The sequence below is a fragment of the Cygnus olor genome, chromosome 26 (genome assembly GCF_009769625.2).
Source record: "Cygnus olor isolate bCygOlo1 chromosome 26, bCygOlo1.pri.v2, whole genome shotgun sequence".
Taxonomy (NCBI): domain Eukaryota; kingdom Metazoa; phylum Chordata; class Aves; order Anseriformes; family Anatidae; genus Cygnus; species Cygnus olor.
In genome coordinates, this window is record NC_049194.1 from 2588093 (window position 1) to 2612398 (window position 24306).

General features: G+C 47.5%; 1 long non-coding RNA gene across 2 annotated transcripts in view; it reads right to left on the minus strand.

Moving 5' to 3' along the window:
* LOC121060055 overlaps positions 1 to 24306 on the minus strand; it is a 31589-nt gene that overhangs the window by 3040 nt on the left and 4243 nt on the right. For both annotated transcript variants that reach the window (XR_005814731.1, XR_005814732.1), the window contains exons 2-3: positions 16808 to 16920; positions 2237 to 2422 (exon numbers count right to left, since the gene is read on the minus strand). This is a non-coding gene — a long non-coding RNA (uncharacterized LOC121060055). The remainder of the gene's footprint in view (positions 1 to 2236; positions 2423 to 16807; positions 16921 to 24306) is intronic.

Here is a 24306-nt window from a genome sequence, read left to right on the forward strand (position 1 = left end):
GCAGAGGGCCTCCGGGATGGGGGCGAGCAGAGCACTGATGGAGAGCACGAGATAATTATCTCCTTGGGAGGCTGGTTTCTTAGAGAACAATGCTTATCTTCCCATCTCGCCTGATGATCCCTTATCATTACCCAATCCTCCTGGGCTTTGCAGACATTAGCTAATCTTGTGATAAGAGATTAAGAGGAAAGCCAAGACACATTCCCAGCCATTAATGGCGATTCCCCCAAAGCCTGGGTGTGTGACGCAGAGACCCAACGATGCCTCGTTCTGCTTGAAAGATGCAGGCAGAAACCCGATTATTCCCAGCTGACCTGCTGGGTACTTAGTCATGGTCATTGAAGTTGTTTTAAGAAAGGAAAAATATTATCATTAGGAGGAGCTGTGCTAGAGCAGTATAGCCATAATAGCTAGTGCTTCAAGAATGCCCACAGAGAGGTAAACGTGCTAGAAGGCAAAGCAACATTCTGGTAATGTTTCTTGCATGCGAAGCAGAGCAATCTCTAACGGGAAGGTCAGACTTACTACGGGTTGGGATAAACCACACCAAAACCAGTAGTTTTTCAACTGCTATTCATCGATAAAATAGTTGCAGTAAGCACGTGTCTATTGAAAACAGAAAGGAAATGCAAAGCTGCCCTGAGTGAGAATACTTTGAGAAGGGGAAGGGAGGAGGGGATTCACAGTTTAATTTCAAGAGGTAACGAGAAAAGGGGCAGAGAAGGACAGCTGAACACAACCATGTGTGTGTCTTGTAGGGAGGCAAGAGAGAGGAACAGGCTTCTGATCTGTGCTTACATACAAAAGGGTTGGAGCTGCTGTTTTAGGTTATTGGGCTTCTGCCCTGCTCCAAAAGCCAGGCCTTTCTACATCTATGTTAGCATCAATTTTCCTCCCCACAAGAGCCATCTACAGTATTTGACACCACAGTTCAGAGGGCAGAGCACAGAGCGCTGAGCAGCAACGTGCTTTCTGGACTACTGATGGCAGCACTGCCCACCCAGGGAGCTCACAGGACTCAGTGAGGGTGGTGACCAAGTTTCACAGCAGCGCTGCCTGTCTTGATAATCGCCTTTGGGAAACTGCCTTATGCTCAGAACTTGGTGCACCACATCAGCATAAATACAGAATCCCACCAACAGTTAGTTTCCAATACGTTCAATGCCACGTGCTGTTTTCTGCACACAAATAGCACATTACATTAGCACAAATTACTTTTGTTTTCAATAGAACACGTACCAAAGAACAAAACAATGTCTCTTGCCCAGGACAACACAAGGTATGCTTTCTGGCTTGCTTTCCACAATGGCAACAGTTTTTGAAAACAAAAATATCCCAGAAATGGTCTGTGGTGCAGAGACCTACATGTGATGCAAGGACCACAAAGCAGACCATGCCTTTGCTGTAGAATCAGAGAGCATTAAGGAGAGAGTCTCTGAGACGCATCCTGCTTCACCGGCTGCAAAAATTCTCTCTCCTAGAACACATTTCATTCTGCATTAAACATTACGGTTTCTGAGAGCTGCTCCCGTACAAAACCAACACTGTTACTTATGAAACAATGCATCAAACCCACTGATGGGAATTGGCTCTCCTGGCAGCATAGTCAAAACCACCCTTTCTCTTTTTTCCCCTCCTGTAACAAATGGCCTCCTTCCCCAGTCATCTGCATAACATTTAAAGGTTAATGTCTTATGTGGCATGACATGTAGTCAGTTGCCTTCTTCAAAGAAAGCTTAAAGCTCTTTGGAGACTGGGTTCTACTTTCACAGTTATCTGTCTACAGAGCAAACGCATTTCAGATGTGCAGCCAGTTTCTTCAAAGACCGGGTTAGCTAAACAAAGGGTTACTGGGTGCGATCTTAAAGAATGTTAGTTCCTGATCGGCTTTCATTTATTTTATCGTCTCTTCCTTAAATTTGAGAATGCCTTGGACTGTGAACAGAGTATTGGACTGAAAGACAGTCCACAGGCACCAAGGACGGCTGTGCTGTTTAATGGACAAGGAACTGGCCTGGAACTCGGGAAGCCTGACACGTCTCAGCTCCACTGCTCTCCATCCTACCCCCTGTCACTTCTCTAGCTGTCTCACATCCCTGAAACAAGGGTAAGGACTCACCTCCCTCGTAGTTCCAGGAACCCCACGTACCAAGGAGTTCCAGATAAATACATCAGCCATTTGCCCTAACCAACTCCAGGCATCCCCTCACCCTCTGATCCCCAAAACACTACTCACCCCCCATGATACAGGACGTCTCTCCTCTGGAGTTTGTATATTTTGCTTTTGTTGACAAGGAAACTCTGGACAGGTAGCTTAGGTTAGCATGCTTTACTTCCAGCTCACTTCTAATTGCTTTCAGCACCTCGATCTCCCTCGTCTTGCTGGGATGGTGCGCAGCTGCCAGTAACATTGGTAAAACACCTGTAGGAGAACCCAGGCAGAAGTTACTTCTGGGAAATATTAAGAATTATTCTGATTAATCTATGAGAGTGACAAGATGGGCAGAATGACAAAGTCAAGCGTCAGGCCACACAGTGCATGTCACAGAGACGCTCTATGGAGACCTGTGGTGAAGCAGAGCAAATGTACCGGGAAATTCCTCAGAGACTTTTAGATGTTAAGCAAGAAAGAAAAACAGTGGAGGAGGCTGCCAGACTCTGGGTGGTTTTAAACGGAACAGCCTGATTGCTTCAAAACTGTTTTCTGGTTGCTGATGGTATTTTCCCTTCCACAGGATGTTTTGAAATGTATACCTTTGTTTTGAAAGAGCCCACAGCTCATCCCCCTGGGATTCCCCACAGGGTGGAGGCTTCTGCGGCACACTGAGGCCCACTGCCAGCTCCGTGTGAGCCAGGGAGCTCTCCTGAGCAAGGGAAGCTGGCAGGGGACATTTTCCAACCCTTTCAAGACCTTTGTAGGCTGCCAGAGTGAAGCAGAGAGGCCTTGGTGTAATGGAAACCCTGTCCCCAGGGAGGAAATGCAAACAGAATCCTTGAGGCCCTGGACTTCTGGGGGGAAAAAGGTGACTTACTGTGTTTGTACAGTTGCACTGCGAGAAATGGCTTAGCAAAAGAAAAAAATAACAGCAAAAGCACTTCCCCTCACAGCTCCCTCTTTGTCTGGAGAGCCCTGTTTGCTGACACAGGTTTTGCTGATGTTAGTGCTATGAAACAGCCGTGGCTCCCTGAGGAGAAGGGGCCTGATCTGTTACATGGGGACAGGGACAAGCTGGGGCAATCCCCCTGCACCGTCTTGTGCAGGAACACCAGCAGAGCCTCTGGTCTGTACAACAGACCCCAACTTGCTGGTTCACACTTACCCAGTGTCATGTCTCAATCAAATTCTGTTTATTTCAGAGGAGTCTTTCCTGCCTGGCCCTTCTCGTACCACAGCTTTGTCATTCACTACAGCAGGGTCAGAATGAGATCCTGAACAAGAGCAGAATTAGCCCCTCTAAGGCTCTAAGTGAAGGCTGCAGGATTTGGCCTTGTTGTCAGCACTTTGGACTGAGGTGTAACTGCCATTTTTTTTTTTTTTAACTGCCTCTTTCCAGCTTGGAGAATAACACTTTGGCGAGTCAATGATAAAATGGTTTAATGTAATAAACATGAATCTGTCAGACTCAAGTGCCCTAAAATATTCCAGGCTGCAAATGCAGGACCAACAGTGAGCTTGTTGATACAGCCTCAAGCCAGAACTAATCAGACATAGACACCATTTGCTTTCAATAGAAATTACATTCAAGAGGGCTGCTTCCTGCTTGCAGGGAAAGATGGGAGGCGAAACAAAGTGATGTGGCACACTGAAAGCAAAGTTCTCTCCCGTCAGGCTAAACATCACGGGGTTTCAGTATCTTGTAGGGAAAGAGGCTCGCCGTTTGACTAGAGATCCTGCTGACTCAGCTCACAGCTGAAGATCTTCCCGGGAAGCAAAAACATACAAATAAATAAAATAGACCTTTTTGTGTACAGGGTTGTAAATAACAGTGAACGCAAGCAGAATTAGCAGCCAACAGGCTGGGGCTGTAAAACCGCACATGTTGGTGCTGCATCAGGACAAGAAAACAGTCCTTTACGTCCCTGATCTGGCACAGAGATAACATTAATTAGCCTTTCAAGTGGCCCTTTGATGCCTCGGAAAGCCAATGTCACTCGGTTCTGGAGTCTCTGCAGGCAGACTCAGAAAAGAACTGGCAGGAGTTCAGTGCAGATGCTTTCCAGCCTCTGTTACGCTGGGTGTAAATCCAGCTCAGCTCCACTGACAGCAGAGGAGTTGTGATTTACATCGGTGAAAATGAGAGCAAAATTCATTGAAATTAGCCCTCTGAGATAATTTGATCTGATCACTAGGGATGGGTAATTAGAAGCGCTTGAGCCTGCAGCCACACATACACACAAAAAACCATCCCCGAGTTCAGCAGAAGTCTAACTGCAGCTCACCATTTTCGCATTATTATTTCCCAGTTCTCCTTTGCTGGGCTTCTCTCAGGACCCGCCACAAGCAATACACAGGTTACAGCACTCCTCCTTTGAGACTTGTCAGTCCCAGGAGTATTAAACTCCGAGACCTGTTCCTAGGTGATCAGCAGCTCTGTTTTGCAGACTCAAGGACTTCAGAAAATTTGGAGTGGATCCAAGTTCAAGGGAGCTTAACATGAACGTGACAAGGGCTCCCTGGTGCTACACTAATAAATAATAATTAATAATAATTAGTCACTTAATGATGAGGTTCCCTGATCAGTCATGATCACAATTTCATGGCTAATATCACCATGCTTTGAGACAGATACGGTGGGCTTGACCTTTCCTCCTCACCAGCTTTATGCTGTTATAATTTTGTTAAGCCAAACCCTCAGCTTGTGTAAATCAGCGCAGCTAGAGTGACTTCTGATTTATGCCAGTACAGGAAGGGAATCACATCTTCTACATATTTTACCAGCCTAACAACCTAACACATAGCGAGGCGTAGAGTCAAATGCAGAGTAGGACTCTTCCTTAAACTGCTGTCTCTCCCCTGCAGAGAGGAAAATAAAATCAGCTCTTGGGCTTTATATATGATTGCTTCAGGGTCAGGAAGGGGAAACTGATTCTGTCCCTCCTGCCATGCAGTTGCTATTCCCCTCCTTCAACACATCACATGGCATCCGAATTAGTACTACGCTGCCTAATTACATTTGATCACCTCTGAAACATCAGATTTCAGCTGGTGAAAAAGGAACCGCGCATTTGTAACCACAGCCCAAATCCTGCCAGACTTTCTAGGGGGAAATGAACAGGAGGGAAACACTCCTCCCACCCCTGTAAGATCTTTCAATATCAAATATTTCCTCCCCCTGTGGATCTTTTCACTTTTCCACACGCTGCAGAAGACTGCCTCCCTGATTATATGAAAGAGATAAAGCCTTAAGAGGGAGTTCGCTTAACTGCCTCGAGATGTTCTGGCCCAGTGCTCAGTCGTGTGGGCACCCTCCCCACTCCTGATGCTCTTATTATCCTCACTGCCATCAGCCTGAGTCATTTTGTGCCCCTTTGTTACGCTCCCTCGAACGGCCTGTGATAAAGACACTTCCAACGTTGTTATTGCTTTTGCAAAATTCTTTTTATATTTTTTTTCTACAGCCAAACAATAATCTAAGGAGTCATACTGGAGGTAGCATATCAGAAAGTGCCTACTTTATTATCAGCACAATATGGGCCTGTAATCTGATAATGATAAAAATCTGCCTCTTTGCTTTAGCTCTTATCATTTAATTGGAGCGAAGGAGCACATTCGTTTGTTAATAATTTTATAATTGGTGCTATCTGCTGAGACCTATCAAAGGAACCGTGCACAACAGCCGCTTTCGGTACAAACCATCTCCCTGATAAAACGAGCTTTATGGCATTTAAATGTTCCTGTTATTGTTTGCAGAGCAGGGGTGCCTGCAGGGCGCGCAGCCCACCCACAGCCCCGCAGCTCACGCTAACCCCCACCTCCTCGTACTCCCCCGGCTCGCGGCCTACACGCGGACCCGTGCGCTGTTACCAGGGGAGCCGGTGGCTTTTGCAATCCCTTCTGTTCTGGTTTAAACTAGACATCCCAATATTTTGACAACGCAACGATGTGTCTCTTCACACTTGTGTCTCCCAGCCCAGCTCACCTGAGGCATCTCCTCTCTCGCTCCGCCATCTGCTTGCGAGCAGAGAGAAAGCAGAGACAGCTGGATCCGTGCAGGGTGTGAAGGCAAGCACACGCCAAAGGGTTTGTTTCCCCCAGCAATGAAAACACTAAGGATGTGTCTACACTGACAGTCAAGTAGGAGCCAAGTCTGTACTTAAACCCAGACCGTGCTCGCAGTGGGCCTCAGCACCGTCCCTGGGCTGTGTGGAGTTGAGAGGTAGCCATGTTCATCACCTCTGTGCTGACAGGAACACGATGTGTTTGCCCTGAGTTGCTACGGCCCAGTCCACCAAAAGCTGGCTTACACTTGACAGCTCCTCCCCACTGCAGCTATTCACATAGCAATTTGAATAAAACAGGCCAAAAACCAGTCTGTGAGGGTAAATGGCGTGGTCTGGCCAGTTTCCATATAGCTGAACTCTCCTCCTTTCTCCCCTAAAGTCCTCATCTTGGCACCAGCCAGAGCACCTATTGGCATGAGTCCTGCCTTTGTGCCACCTGGGAGAGCGGTGCTAGGACTAGCTGAAACCACAGCAGGGGATGGACTATCAGTGCAGTATCATGGGCCCCTGAAGACACCGATCACCTGCACTGGCCAAGGCCAGGCCCCTCAGAGACCCCCTGGTCCCTGGAGTCATCTCACCTGCAGCACGGACCCTTCCCTATGAGCACGCTCTGGCAGCACGACACATGGTGCCTAACCTGCTGCAAACGTCCCTAACGCAAACAAATCCTCACAAGCTGTGTCTCTTGTGCTGCTGTTCGCATTAAGGCGCAGAGAACCAGCATTTTAACAGCTACATGTTTGTTAAAATATCAGCTAACACAACGGTAACAACAGCCTAACGAGAGCTGCTCCTGCCTTTGGCAAGGCAGGAGCCATCCTGCGGCATCCCTCTGTGTGCACCTCCTGCTGGATGGAAGCAATAGGAATGGTGGGCAAAGCAAAATGAGATAAAGAGCGAGAATAATAAAAGAGAAAGCCAAGTCTGGTGCATTCACATCACTCCAGACACCAGTGTTGCTGAAAACCAGCCCAGACCTCACAAAATAATTGAGAGGCGTATGCTCTCATCAGCCATGCCACCAACCGCTGAAGAGCAGCAAAGGGCAGAGTCCTGCAGCAGAGCCTGCTCTGTTCCCAGGCAGGAAACAAAGGCAGTGAGGGGTGTTCCGAAGCATCACACTGCTGTTGAAGACACTAGCACTTCACTTCGAGCCTGACTGCAACTCCTGCTTCCTCTGTTTTACCAACATCTATGGAACTGGAAGGTGTCATTGTGGCCAAATGACTAAGTACTTCAAAAAAAAAAAAACCACAACCCACCACCCTCCCACACTGGGGCTTCTCCCCAAACACATCACCTTCCCACGAGCGGAAGAATTGAGGCAAGCAGAAATCAGGGCTGATACTTTTAAAAGAGGTCACCAACACCTGGTACCTGAATTTCTGCAAGGTCCTGCTTGAGACAACTCCATGTCACTTCCCAAAAGAAGAACTGCACAAGGCAGCTGCAGAGCTGAGAGCAGGACGCCCAAATATTTGTGCTATTTTTCAGACCTGTTTTAGAGCAAGATCTGATGCTGTTCTGTGAAAGATCTGCGGAAATTTTCTGGTGCTTTCCAGGAACTCCTGGATCTAGGAGCTCAGAAGGTTTTCCCAAACAGGATTTTTCCAGAACCTTCTATGAATTTTCTACTAATTTATAGGAATTTCTTCATCTAGAAAGGTTCCATGCTCAAGATTTTACCTAGAAAGCTGTGGAACCCTGCAGTTCACCAGCCTGTCATTACAATGATTTAAACAGAAGCAGAGAGCAAAACTTATCACAGGCTCCCCAGCTGCTTGCACCTTCCCAACACTGGTGTGTTTATGCATCACCCAGGAATTAACAAAAAATGAAAAAATGATTAAATTTAAATTTGACCTTATCACATCTGGAGGAATCTATTAAGGCATCAATCAAAGGGAGAATGAAAAAAATTTATGTTTAATAACCCTTAACAACAGCTCCATAACTAGCACCTGTGCTTGAACGGCTGGCAGCATGAAGGTAAAGTGGAAAAAAACCCCACAGGCTTCCTTCTCTGTATGCCGAAAGGCTTCTAGCATCTGGAAGGGACATCAGTCAGCCTCCTGCTCCCCTCGGCTGGGGCTTCCTTGGGACCCACTGCACAGCTCCTGCTTCCAGGCCAGGGCTGCCCAAGGCACAGAAATACCCCTGTCCCTGCTCTGCTCCTTGGGAGCACGCATGGGACTGGGGCTATCCTGGGGTGCAAATCCCTCCGTAGAGTTCCCTGCCTTGTCCCCACCACACTCACGTGAAATGGAAGGAAATTCCAGCCCATCTGTGCTGGAGACTTCTAGGCAAACTCTGTGCCAGAGAGACCACAGCCCAGGAACCGCTCAGGCCCATATGGCTCTTTCAGCTCCCTCCTCCACCTTTATATCCCTCAGCCCTGTCAGGGGACTCAGACTTTTTTTTTAATATCCCAGAATAAGCATCAGTTTGACATGAGCAATGATGATCGTTTGATATAGCAGGGGTGAGAGACTAATTAAAATCTAGAGCTTTATGATTTCATTTGGTTCCTGCAAGATCTGGCTGTCTAGGTTTATTTATGTGAGTTTTAAGTGTTTTATGCAAATTCTAGTGCTTGTGAAAGGCCCTGCATTTCCAGGCATGGGGAGGAAAGTACTCTGTTTATTCACAGTGCTGGCCAGAGCATGGGCCAGACCCTGGAGGGATTCCTGTGGATTCAGCTGGGCTGTTTAAGGTGCTGTTGCTCTGACATCCCCATCGAGGCACTGGGGCTACACATGGTGACAAATGGGGGCCCTGGAACTTGTTTGCATCTAGCCAAAGCAGCTGAAAAACTTATTGCTCCCAGCTGCAGGGACCAGAAGCTCTTTGCCAGGAACCCTCGAAGCTGGCTGGGCACACAATGTGATGCCCTGCGTGGGGAGTGCAGAGCTATGGCTGCAGCAGCGGCTTCCAGTGGTTTTACTGCATCAATCAAAAGGCTGATTGAAATTAAAACAAAGGCCCAGATTTTACAATTTCATCTGCTTTCCCAGCAACGTGATACAAATGGGAGAGAACATACCTGGAAAGAGGCACAGAGGCTCTGCACAGGGGAGCAGCCTTTGGAGCAGAGAGGGTCTTTTGTGCCTGTGCTGGTAGCGCATCGGGATCTCCCTGGCACCGACCAGACTGAGCAGGGTTCCCTCACCTTCGAGCTGCTGTACTTGGCTTTGGTGTCTGAAGCAATGGTCCCATCTCCTGCCCTTACCTCTGCTGGTCTTGTAGAGAGCTCGGTCCTGTATCAGCTGTCTTCTTGCTCCTGTGGGGCCCTGCATGCACCCACAGTGCCCTGCTGTGCCCGCTGGCTGGAACGAGGCACCTGCAGGGGACAGCCAGCATCCTACCAGGGACATCTCCCCTCTCTGAACACAGGCCCAGCAGCAGGGAAACCCGTAACAACTCAAAAGGGACTTGCCATGAATTAAGTCATTCTGCACCTCCTGGAGAGGAGCCCAAGCATGGGGACCTTCCCTCGGTGCCGGGCACTACACAGACTCAAAAGCCAAACAGACTCTGCCCTCCAAAGCTCCCTACAAATGTCCAAGACAAACACAGAAGCAGAAATAGCCCCCAAGACCCAAATGCCACCTAATCAATCACTCCCAGCTGCTTCCTTTCTTTAGAAAGGGACACAATTTTTCCTTTCCTCCCTACTTCCCTGGGCAGTTTGGAGGATTAATTAATATTGGACGCACGTTTGGGTCTGACACACTTTATAAACAGTTAGTATTAATCAGATTGGAATTGATCAGCTCTGGCTTAGCATAACCCTTGTCAGCCTCTCTCACATCTCCGTGCTGATCAGCGATGCTGCGATACGTGGCTGCGCTGCAGCTCAGCCCAGGACCAACCACCGGGACAGCCTGCCACTGCCTCTCAGACCACCAGAGCACATCCCTACCCCCCCACACCATAGGGCATGCACAAACCCACTGGAAGAACATCCCTAAGATAGATCAACCTACGCTAAGAAAAGGGAGGGCAAAGGATCTGCATGAAAAATGTAGCAGAGAAGTTGTGTCACCAGCCTTGGGGCCCTGCCTGGCATTCGGCTCTGTCCTCCACGCCAACCTTTGTCCAGCTTCGCTTTCTCCCCATCATCTCTTTCCCATCTGCACTGCTTTCTGCAGCCTGTCCTCTGCCTCTCTTTTCTGCACAATCCTTAAACACTGGGATCAAGAAATAGGGAGAGTGGGAGAATCACAAATATATTTGGAGCTTGCAGCCAAGCACTGGCCTGAGCGGATGCCTCTCTCGGCTGGGAGAGGGGTTGCCCTGCTGCTCACCTCCTGCTCTCTGCTGTTCGACACATGGCATCAATCACTCTTCAGCTCAGTTGTCAACAAAAGCTGCTTTTCGGACTGCGAGGTCTCTGCTAAACACAGCTTCTGGGATCGGAGATGCTCTTTACCAGGGTCTGAGCATCTTGTTAATACCCCTTGGGTGATGTAAGGCAACAGGATCCCCCAAAGGGGCAGCTCAACAAACATTTCTCGTTTTGAGGCTAAATTGAAGCATCCCCATCTGAGACCATGGGAGCGTGATCTCCTCATGTGCCACGAGAGGTGAGCTCCAAGGAGCAGCTCATTTGCCCCCAGACCAAGCAGATCCCAGCCGTGCTCTAAATCGTGGTTCCCTCTGCAGTCATGGGAGGGCAGGATCAGCCCCTCTGGGGCAAAAGGTCTTGCACTGAGGTCACTGTTTAGGGTGGAAGGGCAACCCCTGACTGCTCCGCACCAGCTCTGGAAGGAGCTCCATGGGATGCCTTGCCTGCAGAGGACTGATGCCATTTTGCCCCATGTGCTGATAGGGATCAGGTTAAAAAAAACCATCAGTGTTTGCCTGGCAGTTCTGCGGTACAGCTCATCTTGCAAAAAGCTAGTAATAGGAAAAAAAAATGAAACTATGTGAGGTACAAGAGTGGTGAGGTAGGAACCCGGACACACTTACCCCACTTTTCACCTGCAATGAGGCAGAATAAGCTGACTTTCCCCAGCTATAGATAGACCAAGGCATGTCCTATATCCTGCCTGCAGAGCCAAACGATGCTTGCTCAGCATTAGCCTGGCAATCCTCCAGAATTGGATTTCCAATTAATAGCGTCGACTCATCACAGAGAAGAGGCAGCTCAGGTCTTAGTTGAAGGTCAAGGAACTTCAGGCAGCACGGGACAGATTTACACCCCACATGAGTTCCCGAATTGCCCGTGGCACACCAGGGAGAGGCCAGGCCTGATGTGTGGGCCTCCTGCCCAGCAAGGGGACGGGTGGCTGATCCCAAACCCAGCAGCAGCCACACTGCAGAGGGACAGAGCTCTGTCCCCACACTGGCAGCTGCTGGGATGGAAGGGCATTTCCACCCTCTGTTGGCAAAAACACACACCACTCGGTCTGACTTTTAGATAAGCTTAAGGAGACTGCTCACACCAAACCTCTCCCTCCACAATAACAGGCTAAGATCACCCAGATGCCTTCAAGATGTTCCCCATATGGGATGGGAACCTTCGAAATAGGGGCACGACATGAAACATCTTCTAGCCACCTTTTTCAACAAAAAAAATAATATTCCCATTTTCCTGCTTGGGCACAGGTTCAAGATTTGAAGTGAGAGGGGAGAAGGGGGAGGAGAAGGTATTTTATTTATAACAGCACATTCATTTGATTAAGAGCTGTTTCTGAAAGATTTCCCTGAAACAATGCGAAGGGAAGGGGTGGGGCAGCGGGGGAGAGAAATCATGCACTACGGTTTAATCTAGGAAGCACTGCAGAGGGCTGGGAAGTGCCTGGCACTCTCCACCCAGCCCCTACCAAAGCAGCTGAGCAGAGCTCATTTCCCACTAAAAGCCATGGCTGTGCCTGGAAGATGCTGTCCTTTCACACACCCTTGGAAGTCAGGAACCCCTGTTCTGGACCGATGGGATCCCTCAAACACCGGTTTCTTTCGAGGGATGGAAAACTGTTAAATTTCCCAATGAAATGACCAAAAATCCAGCTGCTGAGATTGACCAGACCTCTTCTTCTCCCTCTCCCCGGGCATGCCGCAGCCTTGCAGGACAGTGTAATCACCTTGTACGTATCTTCCCATCATAAATTTGCGCACATACACAAAAATCAATTAACTACCAGTGTTGTTGATTATAAATCAACTATTTACATCATTAATTATTATATCTTTAATAAATGGTATGCAGGAGAGGAGGCTGGCGAAATATAGCCATTCTTTTGGCGCCATCAATTATTTGGAAGGGAAGGCAATTACACTAAATCTTCCTTCCACCTACCTCTCTTGTCAAGGGAAATCTCCCCCTCCTTCTTCCGATTCAGAGCCTGGAACTGAGCCTCCAACATCACATTACTAAATTGCTTAAGCAGCATTTTAAATAACAAAAAGGGATATCATTTAATTTTTTCTGAAACATGAAAATCAATAAGCTGTCCTTCAGCTTCCCTGAGTGATTGGCCCAGGCTGTCTCTCAGAGCTAATTCAATTTTCAGTCTTATTCGGAGCAACCAAGCCTTCAAAAAATAATCAGGCTGATCTTACAGGCCCATCTGGGACTTCATCGAGGAATTCCATTCATTGAATTACATATCCTGCCCTTTTTTTGTTTTTGAAAGGAGATACATTCCTGACAATATTTGGAGACAGAGCATGACCAATAATCCTTGCTGGTATTTATGGCTGCGCTATGGGGTTATGATTCCTCGCATGGATGTGTACAGTGCCTTGGAACCAACGGCTGGGTGGAGAACCGACTGGCTTGGACTGCGTGAGTGAGGATCTCTCCAAGGCTGAGAAAGAAAATGCCCCCAAAGCGTCGGATGGATTCTACCTGAAAACTCTTGCCCCAGAAGTGTGCAGGAGGGGGAAGTTCAAAGCTGAGCACCTTTTCAAGGGCAAGAGTCCAGCCTAGCAGCCTGGCTGAGCAACGGTCTTGCAAGGAAGGTTGCCCTGGCAGGGGAGGAAAGAAACAGCAGTTGGGATTCGGACATCCTGGGATTCGGACATACTCTGCTAAGGCTCTGTTGGTGGATTCCAGCAGGATGCTTAGACTGACAAGATGCCTTCTCCTTAATGCAGCCTCATAGCAGAAGTCACCAACTGCTGCCCACCTGCGGAGTTTCAGCTACAGGACTCTGCCAGCAGAGGGGACAGCCTGAGTGCTCCCTAACTGCAGAATGCTCCCCTAGCTCGGCACGTCAGCGAAAGCAGCAGGCTGAGAGCAGTGGCAGCAGAGGCACAGACAGGTACCCTGACCAGCCTCCTTGATTTCGAGGGCAGTCCCGCCACAGCTGTTAGTCTCCTCCTTATAAATCCAGTCATCTTTCCTTTATAGGCTGCTCTCACTGTTTCTGAGCTGGTAATTGCATCTCCACATGTGTCTGTAAAGCACCTAGTACAGCTCTAAATGCCACCGTATTATTAAAGATTAATTCTCCCCTGTGAAAAACTCAATGAACGAGGGAAAAAATCCCTCCACTCTCCACAGCCACTAGATTTTAACAGCAAAACAGGAGTTCAGAGCAAGCGTCCGCCCAGCCAAGCAGCCTCTCTCTGCGAGTGGCCAGCAGAGGATGCTTAGAGAAAGAACAAGAAACAAGCAAGTACAGAATGAATTTCTACCTTCCCAGCAGCTGGGGAACCAAAGGCTTTCTGTGCCTGTACTTACATCTAGAGCATCCTTTCCAATAGCTACACCTTGGGAATTTTTCTGGTGTGGGACTAGCACCTGTGTGCCTTTCCTCCTGTTTCAGGAAGACTGTGCCTCCCTGCTCCTGGGGAGGAAGCAAGGGGTCCAGCTGGGATGGGAGCTGCACCCGTCTCTGAGAGCAGCAGGCAGAAACCTGGTCATCTCTTTACAACAGCTTATAAAATTCTGTAGGAGGCGATCATTCAGAAGTTTCACAGAATGAAACAAACAACCCTGCTCTGGAAATCTTGATGTCAGCTACAGCATTAGCTCATACAGCACGGAGGGAGATTCCTATTCAATTCACTGAGACTGCAGGCTCATTCATCAGAATCCTCCTACTTTCATCTCATTACAATTACCCCAGAGCATAAAAGATACGGGGGCTATTAACTGGATGACTGCCCCATTTTACAGATAAACTGGGATAGAAGTGGAAGTTGAGGTGGCGTCCCGCAAGGGCGGATGCTGGGAATGAAAAGCAGCGGCCCAGTTCCTAGTTGCTTTATCCCCATGAGACATCTCTCCCTCAATACGCACGTCTGTGTGTTTTCAAAAGACTGTGCGTTTAGATGGAGCCCAGTCATAACAGAGCAAATTTGAACATCCACTGAACCACCATAAACAACACTCGGTTTGAAACATTTTCTCCATCTTTCAAGATTATTGCAGCATCTGTTGATCACATTAAGTTGTAAGTGTGCTGTCTCCATGGAGACTGCAGAGTCTCCCTGGGTTTCCAGTTACTGTACGTGGTTTCAACTGAACGCGGAGTCACCCAATGAGTCAATCTCTGTTCTGTATAATGAAAGGAAAGGATGTCACTGGGCTGATTGTTAGATATGTTGGATAACGAAGCTAGATTTATCATTACAGTTTCCTAATGAGACGCTGGTATGGGAGTGACACCAAATGGGGATTTGTGTAAGGTTTTGTTAAAGTCCTTAAAAGCAGAAGGCATCCTTGAAGAGATGTCCATGCATCCACTGGGAAACTCCCCGTCAATTCTCACAATAACCATGGAATAACCAGAAACTATCTTGTGAAACAAACAGCCACAGATAAAAGCCACTCCTTCAAGGGGAGAAAAGATCACAGCTAAAACCTCTTTTGCTTTTAATCTGCCTGGGGGCTCCTTGCAAGAGAGGTAAGGAATATATTTTTGTAACGGATCAGGGCTGAATTCAAGAGAACTCAACCAGCATGCAAAGTGACAACAGTAATGAGGAAACTCAGTTAATTTGGATTGCAGGCTTCATTCTGTCAAATGATTGGAAGAACTGGAATTCTGTCTTAACTGTGCATTTTGTTTTTAATTCTGGTAAAGGAGCAAAACCATAACAACATCTGAATTCATATCCTACAGAAGGCAAATTAAACACCAAATACAAGAAATGAATCACCTCTTACTGCAGATGCATTATAAATGAAAAAAAATAAATCAGACAAACCACTCTTTTCTCCCAAGCTATGAAGGCAACAGAAGCTGACCAGTTTTCACAACCTCTACACCGAGTGACTTGATTCGTGCAGCTTTCCTGCAGGGACAGGGGAATCCGAACTGACAGAACAACATTTTATGTGCAGAACCCTGGTTCCTGGCTGTACTCCTGTTTCCAGCCAGCTCATCATCCTTTTGCCTTCTTTTCCCCATTTTGGACAAACCTTTCTTTGCACCTTCCACCTGCAGCCTGTGTATGAATGGGACGATTCTCCTCAGGGGGTCACCATTGCCTCACGGGGTCACCTGTGCAGCCAGGAAACCCACACTCTGAGAGTGACTGCACGCTTTCCAGATGACTGCTGCAGCACTATCCTGCTTGGTGCTGTTCCACAGAGAGCTCACAGGGGCAGGCGTGTTGACTTCTTGAAAACACAGTGGGGGAACCGCCTTGGAAAAGTCCAGCCCAGTACCGCAATGCTTGCAGACAAAACAAGCAAGCTCTGGTGGATTTTGGGCTTCAGGTCAGGATACATCCTCATTTCCATCCCTCCATTTTTTATTTTTATTTTTATTTTTTTTTTGCAGCAGGCTACCTGGCTTGATCTTCTCTTTGCGGAGACTGGTCTACTCCTCATCCCTCCCATTTTCAAGGCAGGGATATGGCGGTGCCTTGACTGGTGTAAGCAGACGTGCCACTACTCTGCATCTTCTGCTCTCATTTACAACACACTTAGTCACGTGGTCTAAACTTTTGGGCAGACCTGTGCGGTGCCAGGAGTTGGACTTGATGATCCTTATGGGTCCCTTCCAACTCGGGATGTTCTATGATTCTAACTCATCAGGCTGTGACACCCTGCCCTTGCACTGGCGTGCATGGCAGGGCCAAGGACATTCACTGGACTGATCTGGAACCACGCTCTCTGCAGTACCAATATTTCATGCTTTGCCCCTTATTTATACCCATCTCTTTCCAAAGCAATACCACAGCAAAGAACCCGACAGCATGGCTTGCCCCAGTGTAAGAGGCCCTTAAAGGGGTGCTGAGCTTCGCTGTGCTTACAAGCTTTGCACAGGCAGACCAAACCCCTGAGATGATTGAGTGTGGCATCCCAAAAGGAGGGGAGGGAGCACAAATAAACACACCGCTCTGCTCCAAATGAAAGAGCTGCTGGATTTAATGTGACAGGGCCTGGGATGCTTCATTTGACACAGACTGGCAGCAGTCTGGTGATTGGCAAGCACTTGGAATAATGGCTCTCTGTACTGTCATAACATCGCAAGATCATCTGCAGAGCAGCCCAGCCAGCCTCGAGCAAAGCGTGGGATCTGCTGGGTTGTGGTTAAAAATGAAATAAGTTCAGTGTCTCAGGACTTTCCATTGGCAAGCCCTGGAAGGATGCAGTCCGCAGGGTGCAGATCGCACATACCTGGCTGAGCTTTCCAACGCTGTCGAGGTTTTCATATCTCTGGAAGAGCAGTTCCCTGGCCGGTCAGAACCTCCAACTTGTTGCTTCTTGTGTTTATCCATCAACAGAAAACCCTGGAGGAGGCAAGAAGAAAAGTTTAACTGAAATACTCACTAGTATATGGCAGTTTTTGCAGCCCTACGCTGCAGCATTTTTTTTTACTCCAGGACCAGGTACCACGAGCTAACCCCAGTTAGTAATCTCATCTGATGAGACTCAGGGATAGACCAGCCATCATGTTACTATAAAAAATACCGCCCTTGGAGCTGTGTGGTGTAGTGCAATACTGAAGCCGTTATGCCTAGGCTGCTAGGCTTCAGATAGGGTGCACGTGCGCATTCAGATGGACGTGTCCATCCCTGAACCTAAAACGCAGCTACACACCTCATCGCCTGCGAGCAAAACACCATGCCTTCCACCCTTAATTACACTGCATTTGCTGAGCTCAGTTCAGGGTGGGGAGCGGGATATTAACCCTGTTTTGAGCCTGGGTTCTGCCTCCTGCTGCAGTCCCCAAGCTGCAGCTCCTCTGGGGCATTACGTGCCCCCCCGGCTCTGGCGGTGACAGCAGAGCAGCTGTTTGGGTGGGAGAGCGCTTGTGTCTGAGCAGCGGTGCGGTTCTGTTGTTGCCCAAGCTGTATTTATAGTTTTTAAGGCTCTAAGCTGGCAGCGGGTGAGCAGGCTGGTTTGAAAAGCTGTGTCTGGTTCCAGAACCATATTCAGTTTGCAGTGTTGGAAAAGGATATTTCAAAACAAGCCAGGCACTGGCTTCCTCCTAGGTTAATCCATGCGGCTCCTGCCTTGTGTGTTTTGGAATACTAACAACCCCGCAGTAGCAATGCGGTGCAGCGACTGCAAATCCTTCCTGCTAACTGCTCTTACAAGAAAGAAAATAATCAGGCCCTTTTGCATCGTGGTTACCTGTGGCTACATCAGCCTTGCACCCTCCTGAAATTAAAAGTTAAAAAACGCAAAGGGAAAACGTATCCAGAATGAGGTCTCAATGGATCTGCCTATGGGTTATTTCCTTTCTCTATAAGACGCCTTCACCATTTCCTCTGACCAAAGTCTTCCAAGTCACTGGGTTTTAAGGGTACTAGGAAAAACATTGGTTCCCGTTACTTAAAGATAAATAATTTTTTTTAAAGGGCAGCTGGTGAAACCTACAACCCCAGTTGCTAAAATCAGCATCATCTGTTATTTCCCATACCGTCGCAAAATGTTCCATTTTATCTGAGCTAAAAACAGCTTTTCTCTGCTGGAAACATGCAAATATCATTCCTTCATAAAGAAGCCACCAGATGGGAACTTAATAACTGTAGACTCTAATTCTCATTGCCTGGAGTTGCAAAAAGCACCAAACTTTGAAAATTCTTGTTTATACCCTGCTTATTCAATGGTTTAAATATGTTTCCGTGCACAGGCATCTGGCCCGCGGCCAAGCTGTGTTAATACTTGGGTTATTTCTCTATTCAGGGCACAAGCCGAAATGCCCGGTGCCCTTTTTGGCTCTCCTTGGCTCTTCCTGCAAAAGGGAGATTTACATGGCATAATTGCTCTGAAGGTGAGCTGGTGGGAGTACATCAGCTCTGTGAAAGCCGCTCTTTTTCTCTGTGCTTGTTATTTTACTCACCGTTCACTTTTTTTTTTTAATATAAAGTCCGTTCCCCCCACATCAAAATGTCTGTGAAGTGAAGCAGACATTTTTTCTGCTCTTGCAGAAGTACGTGGGAGAGAAATTTTATTGGAGTTTTATGGATGCCTAAATGGCTCTGCTGTAGGAGGGAAAGAAAGAGAGCACAGGAAGGAGATGGACAGCAGAACACAAAGCAAGAGTGATATCCCTCTGTGCTCGAAAACAGAAACATGGGAATACAGAACCCAGAAACAGCAAAAGAAATAAATTCTTCATGGAGCCATTTATAACCAGAACAAGTGTTTGCTGTGCAGGGAATAAAAGCAGGCAGGGCAGCTTTCACTTGTTAACCCTAGCTATCCTCCAGCACTCTTACAGAGCATTTTGGTGCAGGCTGGGCCTGCTTTTGTGTGCGAGCAGCTTTCAGCAGCTTCCTGCTGCCGGCCTTAAATTCCTCCTCGGTGCCTGCCCACCAAAGCCTCATCTTTGCCCCCCTGTCCCTGCCCAGAGGATGCCATCTCCTCCATGCCTGTACATGCTTTGGTGCCAAACCCTGCAGAGGTGCATGATCAGCAAAAATAAGTCGTAGCTGTAACTTCTTCCAGGTGAAAGTAAGCAAGAGGTGGGATGTTTGAGATGCATCCTGCAGGAGGAATATCTGCATTTAGCTGGAACACCCATTTCTCCTTCTGCCTGCCTCTGCAGGATTTGATCCTGCAGATTTTTAGCCCAGGAGGGCTAAACATGTTGCTCACATTCACCTCTGCTCCCCACGCCATTTACACCCCCAAAACAAACAAGCTCCAGCTGTCTCCCATTCAGCTCACTGCATCAGTGTGACCCTAGTAGAGACACCAGCAGCATCCAGTCCCCTGCTTTTGCATCTTGTGTTGTGTGTCTGTGATCAGACCAAGTTCCTGTAACGTACACAATCAGTTGGACACATGCAGGCACCTCCTGGATTCATCACCACCCAGGTTATCGCCTTTAAGTATGAATTAGCTGCCTGTGGTGGTGTTAAACAGGGATGCCAAACTTCTCAGGAGCACAGGGACAGAAAGTCTCTGGGTGAAATGGAGCCCTTGCTATAGCTGGAAGCAGCTGCACAGGATTAAATGGTTTCTGCAACTGCATGTACTGGTCTGAATGCTATCTGAAGGCTCAGAGTGCACAGCTTTCCTCCCACAAGCAACACTCCCGGCTGCAAAAACATTATTTTGTCATTGCTTTCCCACTCGGGAACCCTCAAATCTCTACAGGTATTTTACCTACCTCTTGAAAGGTAAGCATGGAGGGAAGAACAGGTAAATCCAAGTTCTCAATTCCAAAGCAGGAACGAAGACAAATCCAGCTACTAAAAGTAGACTTATCAGCCCTCAGACACTGAACTGGTAACTCAGGAGGCATGTGGGAAAACCAGAGCTTTCACTGGAAAATGTGCCTTGACCACCCACTCATCTCAGGCAGATAATGAGAATTTAAGACCCATTCTCTGGAGATCAATCCAGAAAGAGAGGCCTGAGACTTCACCTAGGTAGTAAATGATAATTAAAACCTGCTAAACCTACCATCAGCCTCAGCATCCTTAGGGTACACAGAAGAAAGGAGGGGGAAGCAGGTCAGGAGGGGAACATTTCATACTCGCATCTAACCTGTTTTCCAGATGAGTTTTTCAATGATCAGATTCAATCTACTGTATAAACTTCCCAGGGAGAGAAACCCTCAGCGCATGAACCAAAAATGTAATGATCTGGGAAATGCATTCCTCTTTAGGGGAAAGAAAACCATGGTTTCACCTTCATGCTCCCACTTTTATTGATCACAAACTATGCAGATTTCTCTGCTACAGAGGGCAGAGGCGCAGTGACAGAGCTGTAATGCGATGAGGTCCTTGTCAAACTCACCACTCCTCAGAGGGGCTGCCAAACTGCATCAGACCCAACGTCTGCCAGCTCATTCCTTCCTCAGATTAAGCGTCATTCTGGACTCTACCAGGAAAAGACTGGCTTAAAGGCATGGTTTAATAAGCCTGCAGCAAAATTTGTCATCATTAGCTAACATGTTTTTACATATTTCTGCCATTAGTACGAGTGCCCACCCTTTTGGTGAGTCTTATTAAGTGCCTGGCCTCGATGGCTTCCTGTGGCAACGAGTTTCACAGTAATTACACAGTATGTTAAGAAGCACTTCTCTTTTTATCAGTTAATGCAGTTTTGGCTACATCTGTGCTCCCAACTTCTGTTAAAATGCCCGGTCCCTTATCAATGCTGCTGTGCCACCAAGAATTCCCTTGTGACCATGCCAGCTCCTGGAAGTCTCTGCTTCTCTTAGCAGAGCACTTCCCTGGGGTTAGCAGGGCTCAGCTGTTGGTACAGAGGGAAATGTCACCACTGTAGGTCCATTCATTGGAGGTTCCTGTCTGTGCAAAGTCCCGGGGAAAGATATTTTCCACTGGGTAACTTCTCTAGCTGCAGTGACTAGACTCACAGGTCAGAGGTCTGGATTTCACAGGAGCAACGCAAGCAGCGGCTGTTCATCTTCTATGCTCTGGACCTCAGGTCTGTGCTGCACTAAAACCTAGTATTTAAAATGCTACCAGCTCAAACAGGAGGATTTGACATGTGTGTGAGAAACCATGTAACTTGGAGAGTAACAGAGAAGGAGGCCCAGAATAACTGCTGGGGCCCCAAAGCAAGTCACACAACCGTGTTTGCCAGTTTTAAACACCACTCAGAAAGTGACTCCTTTGTAACTTTACAACTAGATCATAGCAGTGAAAATGCTTGCTACAATTGTGAATATAATGTGATTTAACACGTGAGGAAAAATTATCAGAATAGCGGAGATTACCAACAGAACCAGGCAGAACAGTCAGGGCAACAGGGAGAAACCTTCAGTCTCCACCCTGAACACTTGGAAATGCCCCGGGAACAGGCAGGTAGAGAAGTGAGGGGTTTTTAACATGATTCCAGAAAAACCTTAATCTGATTCTGGGAATGTGATACACAATCCCTATTGCTCTTTGATTACCTGGTCCCAAAGTCTTGTGTTCAGGTGAGTCTAACCTCACACAGCACTCAACGCTCAACGTCAGAGCACAGAGGACTGCAGGCTGCAGCCCAGCCCAGGACTACATAAATACAACCAAGATTTAAGGAGAATCCATACAGTCCTGAGAAGGCAACATGCTGAGAACCAGGGCTTCAGTGGCAAATCCCACTTAGCCTCAGTCCCCCCCCCAGGATGGAGCTGACCCACTTCATAAATGATGCACTCTTCCTTCCGCATCCAAATGCCTCCGTATCATTTAGCACTCCCCGTGGGCTAATTTGCTCCCTCAGGGACGGTAGATTAGATCCCACAATTTCTCCCTCCCCCTGAGTTTTCAAAAAGGTCTTTCAACTGTAATAAACTCAGGTATTTATATATCAATCTGCCTTACCTGAGGCACATAATATTAGAGGCCTGGGTCATAGCAACATCATTACAGTGAGTTTTAAAGGGAGCAATGGGAATAGATAGATAAATAATTCTCTCTCTGCGGTGCCCTTTCTATTTGTATGCTGAAGCTTAGGAGCAGCTCCTTGCCTTGGACACACCTTCAGAAATACAGTATTTCTCACCAGAGCTGAAAACATCAAGGTAAGCAGCAACCCATCCTCTGGAGCTAAACAAACACTCTTTTCCCCTTTAAATTACAGACACTTGCACATCACCTTGGCTCCTGTCTTCTGTTGCTTCCTCCCACTTCTTAATCCCTTGAAGCTGTTGCACACCTGCAGTCACTCCTCTTCAAAGCATTTGTGCTGCATTTCACATTGCCAGGGACATTATAATGTGAGGAAAAAGAGGTCATGGCTTGGCTGCCTTGGGGAGCAGCAGCAGCAGCCCCTCTCCTTATTCTGCACTGCGGCACCTCAGCATCAAGCAGTCGGTTCAGTCACAAACACTGAGGCAGATTCTTGTATTTATGCACTTGCTTAATATTTTGCTGGGCTGGAGGCTTAAACTGGGCCAAAAAAAAGGCCTCCCAACACTTGCAGAACTCCTTACTACAACATCTGATATCCACTTACCCAGTTCCTGAAGAAAACAGTACAAGCAGTACACATTTCTGACTGAAAGCACACCAAATCATATAAAAGGACCTCAGAAGGGTTGTAAGGTTTCTCACTTACTCGCTAGCAAGCAGGTCAGGCTACTCACTGCAATAACAGTATTTCATTGTTGTACTCACAAGCCAAACTAAAATCAGGTTCCTCTTGCACTAGGTAAGGTACAAACACGCTTCAAAAGGTTTATGATAGCTAGAGGATACAAATAGATATCCAACTGTCTCCAGTCATCCAGCACACACCACCAACTAGGTGGCCTGACACCCAGTCTGGGGCTCTGACCATGCTTTCCCATATGCAAAAGACCAGCTGTGCAGTGACCAGCTTTCACCCCAAAATTACTGCTCACCATAGGTTTTGTTCTGGTTAATAAAGGCATTTTAATACAGTGGCTTGCCTCTGAAGAAGAAAGTGCCCGGCGTTTGTTTAAGCGTCTTTATTAGACCTGAAACAAATACTGCATCATTTAACTTTGAGGCTTTTGTTGCTGGTATCAGTTGTGTTCTGCAAATCACAGACTCAAGACTGCATCTAACCCCTAATAAGCAAGCAAACTGCTATTCGTCCACCTCCCTGCTTTCCCCCAGCTGCTGTTATCTCTGTGTGAGACTGGGAATTGGAGGAAAGAATGACCCAGTGATTGTCTAAATCAGCCCAGCTCTAATTTACTGGAATACGGTTTGAGCAGCTAATGTAACACCTACTGTGAGCAAGATGGAGCTATCTCCAGGACTTCTGTAGGCTAGGAACATTCACTTAAATGGCATTGTCTGGCTGCACTCACTGGAGGGCCTGCCGTACCGCAGAGAGCAGTTAACCCTTGGAGTGGGAAATTAGGTCAAAAGAACCAAGCTTTCAACTGCAATTGGAAAAGTTAACTTTCCGCAGAAAATTGGGTGTCCTGTTTGCCTCTGTCACTTTCTTGACTCCTCGTGTAGCAAATAGCTTGAGCAATTACAGTGTGCAGGTAAACAGACACCATCAAAGGTGTCCTCAGGATGCCCTCGGTCTGGCAGGAGCTTTCCCCAAGGCCCCCAGCTCTCACCGATACAGTTACATGTCATGTTTCCCACGGCTGGATTAAGCAGCTGGTCTTTCCCTAGACGGAAAGGATTTTCGGGGGTTTAAAATACTGGACTGAGTCACACAGAAGTCAGTGCCTTCACTGGCCCTGGTACAGAATGGGGCTCCCCTGAAAATTGCCTTTGCCTCTGTCCTTCAGCTCCTCACAATGAGGAAAGAGGAATAATTCCTCTGCCTGTTGTCTGTGAGCATTGCCAGGTAGACGCTGGTTCTTGTCCTGAGTACACAAAATGACCGGGACCTTATGACAGCAGCACCTGGGGGGACAGGGAGATGCTCATCATATAAACAGCTTCAGTTTCAACAGCAAGGTCATTCTGAGCCAGCAAGCCACTCACAGGGGATTCTGCGTGAGACTGAAATTCTGTTTTAGCAGTTTTCCACAGAAAATGTTTTTATTTCAACCTGCTTTTCAAATGCAAGAATGTTTTTGAGAAGCAGTGCTTTCTAATCAGGTCGTATAAGATTTTATATAAAAGTACATCTGTCTCAAGCTAATGACCCCCTTTTTACAAATGGGGAAACTGAGGCACAGAAGAGGGGAGTGCTGGATCAGATGGAGCCAATCATGCCAGCTGAGCACCCACCCTCACACATCAGTCAGCTGAGTCCTCTCTCTAAGACAG